Here is a 12,070-nt window from a genome sequence, read left to right on the forward strand (position 1 = left end):
AATCAGGATGGTATCGGGCCTCAAGAAAGAGACTTTGTGGAGTGCCTCCGAGATGGATTCTTAGAACAGCTGGTGCTGGAGCCGACCAGGGAGAAGGCAATTCTGGATCTGGTGTTGTGTAACGAACCAGAATTGATCAGGGACCTCGAAGTGAAGGAGCCATTGGGAAGTAGTGACCATAATACAATAAGCTTCAATCTGCAATTTGAGAAGGAGAGGGTACAATCGGAAGTGACAATATTTCAGTTGAATAAAGGGAACTATGGAGCTATGAGGGAGCAACTGGCCAAAGTTCAATGGTTCAATACCTTAACAGGGAAGACCGTGGAGGAACAATGGCGGATATTTCTGTGTATAATGCAGAAGTTGCAGGATCAGTTCATTCCTAAAAGGAAGAAAGATCCCAGGAGGAGACATGGGCGGCCGTGGCTGACGAGGGAAGTAAAAAAACATATAAAGTTAAAAGAGAAAAAGTATAACTTAGCGAAGATAAGTGGGAAAACGGAGGACTGGGAAGCTTTTAAAGAACAACAGAGGATTAGTAAGAAGGAAATACGCAAAGAAAAAATGAGGTATGAAGGTAAACTGGCCAATAATATAAAGGAGGATAGTAAAAGTTTTTTTAGGTATGTCCAAGGCAAAAAAATGGTTAGGACAAAAATTGGGCCCTTGAAGACAGAAACAGGGGAATATATTACTGGGAACAAAGAAATGGCAGAGGAATTAAATGGGTACTTCAGATCTGTGTTCACTGGGGAAGACACAAGCAATCTCTCTGAGGTAACAGTGGCTGAAGGACCTGAACTTAAGGGAATTTCTATTTGCCAGGATTTGGTGTTGGAGAGACTGTTAGGTCTGAAGGTTGATAAGTCTCCGGGACCTGATGGCCTGCATCCCAGGGTACTGAAGGAGGTGGCTCGGGAAATCGTGGATGCGCTGGTGATTATTTTCCAGAGTTCAATAGAATCGGGGTCGGTTCCTGAGGATTGGAGGGCGGCTAATGTTGTGCCACGTTTTAAGAAGGGTGGGCGGGAGAAAGCAGGAAATTATAGACCAGTTAGTCTGACCTCAGTGGTGGGAAAGATGCTGGAGTCTATTATAAAGGATGAAATTACGGCACATCTGGATAATAGTAACAGGATAGGACAGAGTCAGCATGGATTTATGAAGGGGAAATCATCCTTGGCTAATCTTCTTGAATTTTTTGAGGATGTAACTCGGAAGATGGACGAGGGAGATCCAGTAGATGTAGTGTACCTGGACTTTCAGAAAGCTTTTGATAAAGTCCCACACAAGAGGTTAGTGAGTAAAATTAGGGCGCACGGTATTGGGGGCAAAGTACTAGATTGGATAGAGAATTGGTTGGCTAATAGGAAACAAAGGGTAGTGATTAACGGCTCCATTTCGGAATGGCAGGCAGTGACCAGTGGGGTACCGCAGGGATCCGTGCTGGGACCGCAGCTTTTTACAATATATATTAATGATATAGAAGATGGTATCAGCAATAACATTAGCAAATTTGCTGATGATACAAAGCTGGGTGGTAGGGTGAAATGTGATGAGGATGTTAGGAGATTACAGGGTGACCTGGACAAGTTAGGTGAGTGGGCAGATGCATGGCAGATGCAGTTTAATGTGGATAAATGTCTGGTTATCCACTTTGGTGGCAAGAACAGGAAGGCAGATTACTACCTCAATGGTATCAATTTAGGTAAAGGGGCTGTTCAGAGAGATCTGGGTGTTCTTGTCCACCAGTCAATGAAGGCAAGCATGCAGGTACAGCAGGTCGTGAAGAAGGCTAATAGCATGCTGGCCTTCATAACAAGAGGGATTGAGTATAGAAGCAAAGAGGTGCTTCTGCAGCTGTACAGGGCCCTGGTGAGACCACACCTGGAGTACTGTGTGCAGTTCTGGTCTCCAAATTTGAGGAAAGACATTCTGGCTATTGAGGGAGTGCAGCGTAGGTTCACGAGGTCAATTCCTGGAATGGCAGGATTGCCTTACACGGAAAGACTGAAGCGACTGGGCTTGTGTACCCTTGAGTTTAGAAGACTGAGAGGGGATCTGATTGAAACGTATAGGATTATGAAAGGACTGGACACTCTGGCAGGAGGAAACATATTTCCGTTGATGGGGGAGTGCCGAACCAGAGGACACAACTTAAAAATACGGGGTAGACCATTTAGGACAGAGATGAGGAGAAACTACTTCACCCAGAGAGTGGTGGATGTGTGGAATGCTCTGCCCCAGAGGGCAGTGGAGGCCCAGTCTCTGGATTCATTTAAGAAAGAATTGGATAGAGCTCTTAAAGATAGTGGAGTCAAGGGTTATGGAGATAAGGCTGGAACAGGAAACTGATTGGGAATGATCAGCCATGATCATATTGAATGGCGGTGCAGGCTCGAAGGGCAGAATGGCCTACTCCTGCATCTATTGTCTATTGTCTATTATTGCCCCATAAGTCTACTCTCGTCATCAATAAAGTGATGGAAGGTGTCACCAACAGTAGCATCAAGCAGCACCTGCTCAGTAATAACCTGCTCAGTGATGCCCAGTTTGGGTTCCCCCAGGGTCACTCAGCTCCTGACCTCATTACAGCCTTGGGTCAAACTTGGACAAAAGAGCTGAATTCCAGAGGGGAGGGGAGGGGAGAGGGACAGCCCTTGACATCAAGGCTGCATTCGACTGAGGAGCCCTGGTTAAACTGGAATCAATGGGTATCAGGGGGCAAACTCTCCACTGGTTAGAGTCATACCTGACACATCAGAAGATGGTTGTGGTTGTTGGGGGTCAGTCATCTCAGCTCCAGGACATCTCTGCAGGAGTTCCTCAGGGGAGGGTCCTAGGCCCAACCATCTTCAGCTGTTTCATCAATGACCTTCCCTCCATCATCAGGTCAGACGTGGGGATGTTCACTGATCATTGCACAATGTTCAGCACCATTCACAACTCCTCAGATACTGAGGTAGTCCATGTTCAAATGCAACAAGATCTGGACAGTATCCAGACTTGGGCTGACAACTAGGAGAAAGTGAGGACTGCAGATGCTGGAGATCAGAGCTGAAAAATGTGTTGCTGGAAAAGCGCAGCAGGTCAGGCAGCATCCAAGGAGCAGGAGAATCAACGTTTCGGGCATAAGCCCTTCTTCAGGAATGAGGGAAGGGCTTATGCCCGAAACGTCGATTCTCCTGCTCCTTTGATGCTGCCTGACCTGCTGTGCTTTTCCAGCAACACATTTTTAAATTTTGGGCTGACAAGTGGCAAGGAACATTCATGCCACACAAATGCCAGACAATGACCGTCACCAATTAGAGCCACTCTAATCACCGCCCCTTGATATTCAATGGTGTTACCATCACTGAATCCCCCACTGTCAACATCCTGGGGGTTATCATTGACCAGAAGCTCAACTGGACTCACCACATTAATATAGTGGCTACTACAGCAGGGCAGAGACTGGGAATACTGTGATGAATAACTCACCTCCTGACTCCTCAGTGCCCTCCCACCATCTACAAGGTACAAGTCAGGAGTGGGATGGGATACTCCCCACTTGCCCTGGATAGGGGCAGCTCCAACAACACTCAAGAAGCTCAACACCATCCAGGAGAAAGCAGCCGCTTGATTGGCACCACATCCACAACCATCCACTCCCTCCACCCACCGACACTCAGTATACGATCCACAAGATGCACTGCAGAAATTCACCAAAGATCCTCAGGCAGCACCTTCCAATCCCACGGTCACTTCCATCGAGAAGGACAAGGGCAGCAGATACATGGGACCATCACTCCCTGCAAGTTCCCCTCCACTCCCCATCCCAACTTGGGAATATATCACTGTTCCTTCACTGCCACTGAGTCAGAATCCTGGAATTCCCTCCCTAAGGGCATTGAGGGTCATCCCACAGCACATGGACTGCAGCGGGTCAAGAAGGCAGCTCACCCCCACCTTCTCAAGGGGCAACTAGGGACGGGCAACAAATTCTGGCCCAGTTAGTGATGTCTATGTCCCATTAGTGAATTTAAAAACCGGCCTAATCACATCGTAAACATGAAATGGGCTCATTGCTGTCAACCTTTGAAACTCATGGATACACGAGCCATGATCCAGGAACTGTGACCAGATAACCAATCCCTCAGGATCAGGCACCATCTTGGCCAATACTCAAAATGGAAGGTCCTCACTCAAAAGGCCACAGAGGCTCATGGGAAATGAGAGAGCTCAGGAACAGCAGCAAGCACAGTGAATTGCCTTTCACCCTGGGGAAATGAGGGGGAGGGGCTCTGCAACTGAGAGAGAAATGGAGCAGGGATCCGAGATCACTAATGTCAGGCTGCTGCCAGAGGCTGGCTGGGCATTTACCCTGCTCTGGGGTATTTACAGGGGATTACCCTGTTCTGGGGTATTTACAGGGTCCACCCAGCTCTGGGGTATTTACAGGGATGACCCTGCTCTGGGGTATTTACAGGGATTACCCTGCTCTGGGGTATTTACAGGGGATTACCCTGCTCTGGGCTATTTACAGGGGATTACCCTGTTCTGGGGTATTTACAGGGTTCACCCAGCTCTGGGGTATTTACAGGGATGACCCTGCTCTGGGGTATTTACAGGGGTTTACCCTGCTCTGGGGTATTTACAGGGATTACCCTGCTCTGGGGTATTTACAGGAATTACCCTGCTCTGGGGTATTTATAGGGATTACCCTGCTCTGGGGAATTTACAGGGGTTTACCCTGCTCTGGGGTATTTACAGGGATTACCCTGTTCTGGGGTATTTACAGGGATTACCCTGCTCTGGGATATTTACAGGGGATTACCCTGTTCTGGGGTATTTATAGGGATTACCCTGCTCTGGGGTATTTACAGGGGATTACCCTGCTCTGGGGAATTTACAGGGGTTTACCCTGCTCTGGGGTATTTACAGGGGATTACCCTGTTCTGGGGTATTTACAGGGGATTACCCTGCTCTGGGGTATTTACAGGGTTCACCCTGCTCTGGGGTATTTATAGGGATAACCCTGCTCTGGGGTATTTACAGGGGATTACCCTGCTCTGGGGTATTTATAGGGATTACCCTGCTCTGGGGAATTTACAGGGGTTTACCCTGCTCTGGGGTATTTACAGGGGATTACCCTGCTCTGGGGTATTTATAGGGATTACCCTGCTCTGGGGAATTTACAGGGGTTTACCCTGCTCTGGGGTATTTACAGGGGATTACCCTGCTCTGGGGTATTTATAGGGATTACCCTGCTCTGGGGAATTTACAGGGGTTTACCCTGCTCTGGGGTATTTACAGGGGATTACCCTGCTCTGGGGTATTTATAGGGATTACCCTGCTCTGGGGTATTTATAGGGATTACCCTGCTCTGGGGAATTTACAGGGGTTTACCCTGCTCTGGGGTATTTACAGGGATTACCCTGCTCTGGGGTATTTACAGGGGATTACCCTGCTCTGGGGAATTTACAGGGGATTACCCTGCTCTGGGGAATTTACAGGGGATTACCCTGTTCTGGGGTATTTACAGGGATTACCCTGCTCTGGGGAATTTACAGGGGATTACCCTGCTCTGGGGTATTTACAGGGGATTACCCTGCTCTGGGGTATTTACAGTGTTTACCCTGCTCTGGGGTATTTATAGGGATTACACTGCTCTGGGGAATTTACAGGGGTTTACCCTGCTCTGGGGTATTTACAGGGGATTACCCTGTTCTGGGGTATTTACAGGGGATTACCCTGCTCTGGGGTATTTACAGGGATTACCCTGTTCTGGGGTATTTACAGGGATTACCCTGTTCTGGGGTATTTACAGGGGATTACCCTGCTCTGGGGTATTTATAGGGATTACCCTGCTCTGGGGTATTTACAGGGGTTACCCTGCTATGGGGTATTTACAGGGATTACCCTGTTCTGGGGTATTTACAGGGGATTACCCTGTTCTGGGGTATTTACAGGGATTACCCTGCTTTGGGGTATTTACAGGGATTACCCTGCTTTGGGGTATTTACAGGGATTACCCTGTTCTGGGGTATTTACAGGGATTACCCTGCTTTGGGGTATTTACAGGGATTACCCTGTTCTGGGGTATTTACAGGGGATTACCCTGCTCTGGGGTATTTACAGGGATTACCCTGCTCTGGGGTATTTACAGGGGATTACCCTGCTTTGGGGTATTTACAGGGATTACCCTGTTCTGGGGTATTTACAGGGGATTACCCTGCTCTGGGGTATTTACAGGGGATTACCCTGCTCTGGGGAATTTACAGGGGATTACCCTGCTCTGGGGTATTTACAGGGGTTAATCCAGTTCTCTGGGGTATACATAGACAACACAGTGTAGTATAACCCAGGAACAGGCCCTTCAGCCCACCATGTCTGTGCTGGTCCTGCTGCCATTCCAAACTGCCTGCACATGGTCCATATCCCTCTGTTCTCTCCCTGTTCGTGTGTCAGTTAAACTGCCTCTTAAACATTGCTTCTCCCACCTCCCCCAGAGGCACGTTCCCAGCACCTACCACCCTCTGTGTAAATCACATTCCCCCACAAATGGCAGCAGCACCTCCTTTCTCGTGTGACCTGTGCCACCTTCAGTAATTCACCTGCAGAAAGACCCAGTTCCAGTCTGTGAGGGGGATTTAGCAGCTTACAATCCACCAGAGTGTGAATGCTAGCTCGCGCTGACCCTTTCACCTGTGTCACCCCCTGGGACACTGGGAGGCAGAGACCATCACGTCCTCATTCACCAGGTCAGTCTCAGAATGCCCTTGACTGAATGGAATGCTGGTCAGGATGGGGTACAGTCAGTAGGCACTGCCTTGAGAAGGTCACTCAGCCGATTGGTCACTTTCACCAGGTTCCAGGCGAAAGTGGAATGTGTGATGCAGATGTGGCCCTTGTTATTGGGGGGGACAGTGTGTGTATGGAGAGCTGTATACCTGCCCCTGACTACTAGGAGCTAACAACCTGTTCCACATTGACATGATTACAAGCAAGGGCCTTGTGTTCAGCTGTGGGCGGGGTATTGCTCACTGCAGCAGGAGGTCTATGTGCTGAAGCAGCAGCACGCCACCCAGCCCAGGTCAAAGTCTCAGACAGTCATAGAGCCATAGAGATATACAGCATGGGAAACAGACCCTTCGTGTCCAACCTGCCCACACCAATCAGATATCCCAACCCAATCTAGTCCCACCTACCAGCACCCAGCCATATCCCTCCAAACCCTTCCTATTCATATACCCATCCAAATGCCTCATAAATGTTGCAATTGTACCAGCCTCTACCACATCCTCTGGCAGCTCATTCCATACACGTACCACCCTCTGTGTGAAAAGGTTGCCACCCTTAGGTCTCTTTTATATCTTTCCCCTCTCACCCTAAAACCTATGAGTCCTCTAGTTCTGGACTCCCCGACCCAGGGAAAAGACTTTGTCTACTTATCCTATCCACGTCCCTCATAATTTTGTAAACCTCTATAAGGTCACCCCTCAGCCTCCGACGCTCAAGGGAAAACAGCCCAGCCTGTTCAGCCTCTCCCTGTAGCTCAGATCCTCCAACCCTTGGCAACATCCTTGTAAATCTTTTCTGAACCCTTTCAAGTTTCACTACATCTGTTCTGATAGGAAGGAGACCAGAATTGCACGCAATATTCCAACAGTGGCCTAACCAATGTCCTGTACAGCCGCAACATGACCTCCCACCTCCTGTACTCAATACTCTGACCAATAAAGGAAAGCATATCAAACACCTTCTTCACTATCCTATCGACCTGTGACTCCACTTTCAAGGAGCTATGATACCTGCACTCCAAGGTCTCTTTGTTCAGCAACACTCCCGAGGACCTTACCATTAAGTGTATAAGTCCTGATAAGATTTTGCTTTCCCAAAATGCAGCACCTCTCATTTATCTGAATTAGCACTTCTCTTCTGTAATCTGGACATTTCCAAGATGTCACCATCTATTTCCCTACAGTCTATATCTTCCATATCCTTTTCCTCAGTAAATACTGATGCAAAATATTCATTTAGTATCTCCCCCAGTCTGCTGCAGCTCCACACAAAGGGCCGCCTTGCTGATCTTTGAGGGGCCCTATTCTCTCCCTAGTTACACCTTTTGTCTTTAATATATTTGTAAAATCCCTTTAAATTCTCCTTAATTCTATTTGCCAAAGCTATCTCATGTCCCCTTTTTGCCCTCCTGATTTTCCCTCTTAAGTATACTCCTACTGCCTTTATACTCTTCTAAGGATTCACTCGATCTATCCTGTCTATACCTTACATATACTTCCTTCTTTTTCTTAACCAAACCCTCAATTTCTTTAGTCATCCAGCATTCCCTATACCTACCAGCCCTTCCCTTTCACCCTGACAGGAATATACTTTCTCTGGACTCTCGTTATCTCATTTCTGAAGGCTTCCCATTTTCCAGCCGTCCCTTTACCTGCGAACATCTGCCCCCAATCAGCTTTCAAAAGTTCTTGCCTAATACCCTCAAAATTGGCCTTTCTCCAATTTAGAACTTCAACTTTTAGATCTGGTCTAACCTTTTCCATCATTATTTTAAAAACTAATCGAATTATGGTCACTGGCCCCAAAGTGCTCCCCCACTGACACCTCAGTCACCTGCCCTGCCTTATTTCCCAAGAGTAGGTCAAGTTTTTGCACCTTCTCTAGTCGGTACATCCACATACTGAATCAGAAAATTATCTTGTACACACTAAAGAAATTCCTCTCCATCTAAACCCTTTACACTATGGCAGTCCCAGTCCATGTTTGGAAAGTTAAAATCCCCTACCATAACCACCCTATTATTCTTACAGATAGCTGAGATCTCCTTACAAGTTTGTTTCTCAATTTCTCTCTGACTATTAGGGGGTCTAAAATACAATCCCAATAAGGTGATCATCCCTTTCTTCTTCTTCTCAGTTCTACCCAAACTAACTTCCCTGGATGTATTTCTGGGAATATCCTCCCTCAGCACAGCTGTAATGCTATCCCTTATCAAAAAACGCCACTTCCCCTCCTCTCTTGCCTCCCTTTCTATCCTTAGGTAAAAACAATGACTGCAGATGCTGGAAACCAGATTCTGGGTTAGTGGTGCTGGAAGAGCACAGCAGTTCAGGCAGCATCCAAGGAGCTTCGAAATCGACATTTCGGGCAAAAGCCCTTCATCAGGAATAAAGGCAGTGAGCCTGAAGCGTGGAGAGATAAGCTAGAGGAGGGTGGGGGTGGGGAGAAAGTAGCATAGAGTACAACAGGTGAATGGGGGTGGGGATGGAGGTGATAGGTCAGAGGGGAGTGTGGAGTGGAGAGGTGGGAAGGAAGTTAGGCAGGTAGGACAGGTCATGTGGGAGGTGCTGAGCTGGAAGGTTGGAGTTGGGGTAAGGTGGGGGAAGGGGAAATGAAGAAACTGGTGAAATCCACATTGATGTTCGATAGATTCGGGATCAGTTCCTGCGGATTGGAGGATGGCTAATGTTGTACCACTTTTTAAGAAAGGTGGGAGAGAGAAAGCAGGAAATTATAGACCAGTTAGTCTGACCTCAGTGGTGGGAAAGATGCTGGAGTCTATTATAAAGGATGAAATTACGACACATCTGGATAGTAGTAACAGGATAGGTCAGAGTCCGCATGGATTTATGAAGGGGAAATCATGCTTGACTAATCTTCTGGAATTTTTTAAGGGCGTAACTCTGAAGATGGATGAGGGAGATCCAGTAGATGTAGTGTACCTGGACCTTCAGAAAGCTTTTGATAAAGTCCCACATAGGAGGTTAGTGAGTAAAATTAGGGTGCATGGTATTGGGGGCAAAGTACTAACTTGGATTGAGAGGAAACAAAGAGTAGTGATAAACGGTTTCCTTTCGGAATGGCAGGCAGTGACCAGTGGGGTACCGCAGGGATCAGTGCTGGGACCGCAGCTTTTTACAATATATATTAATGATATAGAAGATGGTATTAGTAATAACATTAGCAAATTTGCTGATGATACTAAGCTGGGTGGCAGGGTGAAATGTGAGGAGGATGTTAGGAGATTACAGGGTTAACCTCCTGATCCCTGGACAGGTTAGTTGAGTGGTCAGATGCATGGCAGATGCAGTTTAATGTGGATAAATGTATGGTTATCCACTTTGGTGGCAAGAACAGGAAGGCAGATTACTACCTAAATGGAATCAATTTAGGTAAAGGGCAGTGCAAAGAGATCTGGGTGTTCTTGTACACCAGTCAATGAAGGTAAGCATGCAGGTACAGCAGGTAGTGAAGAAGGCTAATAGCATGCTGGCCTTCATAACAAGAGGGATTGAGTATAGAAGCAAAGAGATTCTTCTGCAGCTGTACAGGGCCCTGGTGAGACCACACCTGGAGTACTGTGTGCAGTTCTGGTCTCCACATTTGAGGAAAGACATTCTGGCTATTGAGGGAGTGCAGCGTAGGTTCACGAGGTCAATTCCTGGAATGGCAGGATAACCTTACACTGAAAGACTTGATACCCTTGAGTTTAGAAGACTGAGAGGGGATCTGATTGAGACATATAAGATTATTAAAGGATTGGACACTCTGGAGGCAGGAAACATGTTTCCGCTGATGGTGAGTGCCGAACCAGAGGACACAGCTTAAAAATACGGGGTAGATCATTTAGGACAGAGATGAGGAGAAACTTCTTCACCCCATTTCCTGTATACATTCCCCTTTTATTTAACATCCCCAAACGCATCACCTCACACTTGTCTGGATTGAATTCCATCTGCCATTTCTCTGCTCAACTTTGCAATGGAGCTGTATCCCTGCTGTACCCTTTGACAAACTTCCGCACCATTCACCCCTCCACCAATTTTCATGTTGTCTGCAAACTTACTAATTGGGCCATATAGACCTCTTTCCAAATCATTTGTATATATTACAAACATGAGTGGTTTCAAACACAGATCCTTGCAGAACATCACTGCTCACAGACCTCCAGTCAAAAAAACACCACTCCACAACTCAACTGGACTCACCACATAAACACGGTGGCTACAAGAGAAGATCCGAGACTAGGAATACTGCGGGGAGTAACTCCCCTCCTGACTCCCCAGAGCCTGTCCACCATCTATAAGGTACAAGTCAGGAGTGTGATGGAATACTCCCCACTTGCCCTGGATGGGGGCAGCTCCACCAACACTCAAGAAGCTCAACACCATCCAGGACAAAGCAGCCCGCTAGATTGGCACTATATCCTCAAGCAACCACTCCTTCCACCACCGACGCTCAGTAACAGCAGTGTGTACCAGCTACAAGATGCTCTGCAGAAATTCACCAAAGATTCTCAGACAGCACCTTCCAAACCCACGACCACTTCCATCTAGAGGGACAAGGGCAGCAGAAAAATGGGAACACCACTCGGTGCAAGTTCCCCCCCGAGCCCCTCCCCATCCTGACTTGATTTTCCTACCAGTGAAGTAGGGATCACTGGCCTATAATTTCCTGGGTTACCCCTGTTGCCCATTAACAGGGATTTAGCCAGTTCCCTCGGTATTTTACAAGGGATTATCCTGTTCCCTTTTTGCTGATGTGGATGATGATGGTAAGTCACCACCAGATGGTGCTATGTCACAGAGAATCAAACCTGACCGGACAGTGTTGGGGAAACAGAGCAGAGACTGGGGTGACCCTTCACAGAGCATTCACTCAGCAACATATACCCCCTGTCCCCGTCACTGTAACCCCCCCACCCTGTCCCCCCGTCACTGTAACCCCCCCACCCTGTTCCCCGTCACTGTAACCCCCCACCCTGTTCCCCGTCACGTAACCCCCCCCACCCTGTTCCCTGTCACTGTAACCCCCCCCACCCTGTTCCCTGTCACTGTAACCCCCCCCCACCCTGTTCCCTGTCACTGTAACCCACCCCCTCCCACCCTGTTCCCTGTCACTGTAACCCCCCCCACCCTGTTCCCTGTCACTGTAACCCCCCCCCACCCTGTTCCCTGTCACTGTAAACCCCCCCCACCCTGTTCCCTGTCACTGTAACCCCCCCCACCCTGTTCCCTGTCACTGTAATCCCCGTCCCGACCCCCACCCTATTCCCTGTCACTGT

Source organism: Chiloscyllium punctatum, chromosome 11, assembly GCF_047496795.1.
Source record: "Chiloscyllium punctatum isolate Juve2018m chromosome 11, sChiPun1.3, whole genome shotgun sequence".
Taxonomy (NCBI): Eukaryota; Metazoa; Chordata; class Chondrichthyes; order Orectolobiformes; family Hemiscylliidae; genus Chiloscyllium; species Chiloscyllium punctatum.